This window comes from Pristis pectinata, chromosome 1, assembly GCF_009764475.1.
Source record: "Pristis pectinata isolate sPriPec2 chromosome 1, sPriPec2.1.pri, whole genome shotgun sequence".
Taxonomy (NCBI): Eukaryota; Metazoa; Chordata; class Chondrichthyes; order Rhinopristiformes; family Pristidae; genus Pristis; species Pristis pectinata.
In genome coordinates, this window is record NC_067405.1 from 18055213 (window position 1) to 18057873 (window position 2661).

The following is a 2661-nucleotide window of genomic DNA, read 5'->3' on the forward strand; positions in this document are numbered from 1 at the left end:
TCTGTTTCTACTGAGAAATTTTAGCCCAGTTTTTTTTTCTCTTTTTTTTGTTGTTTGTTTTTTTAAAAGTTTTTTTGTTTAGTTTATATTGTTTATAATTTTTTTTATTGATTTGAGTTTTTTTTAAATTTATATAATAAATCTTTTTCTTTCCTTTCTTTTATATCATATTCATTAACTAAGAGATCATTGGATCTACAGATTTTTTTATATTTTATTGTTCTTTATGATTATACATGCTCCGATTGTTATCCTGATCTCTTTGTATTACATGTATAAATATTGATGTTATATATCAATCTGTATTAATTTGAAAACTAATAAAAAGATTGAAAAAGAACAATATTTGAGGTTGACAACATGAACTTTGTTGTTCTAACAAAATTCCTCCCTCCTCCAACATAAGCAGTTTGCTCTTTCATTTCCTCAGCACAGGCCTAAGAAGTTTGTTCATTTCACAAATTGCATTCAATCAACACTAATAATTTACCTGTATATATAAATATCTCATTTCCTTCTTGATGGCGGGATATTTCTCCGAAGTTTGCCAACTGCAGTTTAGCATGCTTGCCTTCATCGGTAAGGGCATTGAGTACAAGAGTTGGAACATTATGTTACAGTTGTAAAAGCCATTGGCAAGACTGTACTTAGAGTACTGTGTGCAGTTCTGGTCACCTGGCTATAGGAAAGATGTCACTCGGCTGGAAAGGGTACAGAAAAGATTAACAAGGATGTTACCAGGATTGGAGCGATTGAGTTATAAGGAGAGCCTGGATAGGTTGGGGCTTTTTTCCCTGGAATGTAGGAAGCTGAGGGGTGACCTTATATAAAAAATCATGAGAAGCATACATAAGGTGAACGGTCATGGTATTTTTTCCCAGGGTGGTGGGGGTCTAAAACCAGAGGGCATAATCTTAAGGTGAGAGTTTCCCCTGTGATTTCCCCTAAGATTTAAAGGAGCCCTGTGGCAGAACTTTTTCCACGCAGAGACTGGTGGGTTTATGGAACGAGCTGCCAGGAGAAGTGGTAGAGGTGGGGACAATTACAATGTTTAAAAGATACTTAGACAGGTACATGGATAAGAAGGGTTTAGAGAGATATGGGCCAAATGCAGGCAAATGAGACTAGCTCAGGTAGGTAACTTGATCAGCATGGACAAGTTGGCCCAAAGGGCCTGTTTCCATGCCATATAATTCTATGTCTCTATGAGAACTTGTTAGCACATAATTATTAGAATCATCAAGTTAAATATACAACTCAATATGTGGTTACATCCTCTATCTTTTTGAAACAAATATTTGGTTACCAAGGTTAAACATTTATGTGCTAACTTATAAATTCCCAGCTGATTTTCAATTATTATTTTCCTTCCCAGGTACTTGAAATGACTGGAGGCTGTTTAGAGATGACACAGAAAGCTGTACAGAAGTCACAAAACACTTGACTTAATGTATTGTAATTACAAAGTTCATGAACAACATTCTTTGAATGTTGCTCAATTTTGAAAAGGCTAATCTTGATACTTATAATTAGAAATATTCTTAAATTAATAGTTTGATGAAAATTCATCCCAGCAAATAAACTTAACAAAATACATTCAGATTTTGCAGTCCTTTCTGGTTTAAAAGTCTTTCCATTAATACTCTTTTTAAAAGCTGGTTATAAATAAATGTAGGCACTTTAACTTTTTATTTGTGTTTATTCCCAGATTTTCAACCCCAAAATTTGTTGATAATGCAGATATTGCAAAATTGAGGATCTGGCTGAGAACAAGTACTATGTAGTGCAAATAAAGTCCAACTTATAAGCAGCCTGCAAATCACTTCCTTTGCTCAGTAAAATAATGTGGAGACACAAATTAATAATGTAGTGGTTGATAGACATAACCACTCATCTGCTGATCACCTTTGTAAGTGATAATTGCTATTTCTGATAAATTCACTTGACCATAAGGCTTCAAAAATTGTGGGTTCACATTCCGGTCCAGAAATTTGGGCACAAAATCATGCAGTACTGAGGGGATGCAATAAAGCTGGATATGCCGTTTTTAGATAAAATATTATATTTCAGCTTGTGCCACTGTTTTCAAAGAGCAGGGTAGTGCAGACCAAACTTTATCCCTTAACCAAGATCATGATATATGACTTTGCGTGAGCTTCCTGTGTTCAAACTGAATGTCGTACTTTGTACAACAGTGCCATCACTTCAAAAGTATTTCATTGCCTGTGAAGCACTTTGGAACATCCTGAGGTCATGAAAGGTGCAATAACAATGCCACGTCTTTCTTTCACTTTGCTTTCTTTCCTGCCCTCTGCCAGGTTAGCGACAGTTAATGCCGTCATGACACACCTGTGTTGGCTAAATAAAATATTAAGTCAGATAATAATGAGTCGGTATGAATACAAATACAGTGAACTATTAACATAAACAGATTTCACATTAGCAATAGGAACTGTTTAATAAATCTCATCCCTCTCCTGTTCAATGACAGCAACCTTAGCGCCAATGCCCGCCTATTTCCACAGTGCGCAGGCGCAGTCTGTTGCAACCATGGTGTACTGCGCAGGTGCAAGCACGTCAGTTGCTCAACGCCCCGGCACTGCAGGAACGGCACCGGCAGGTTGCGCAGGCGCGTTGGGGTGCCAGGACCTGATGGAATGC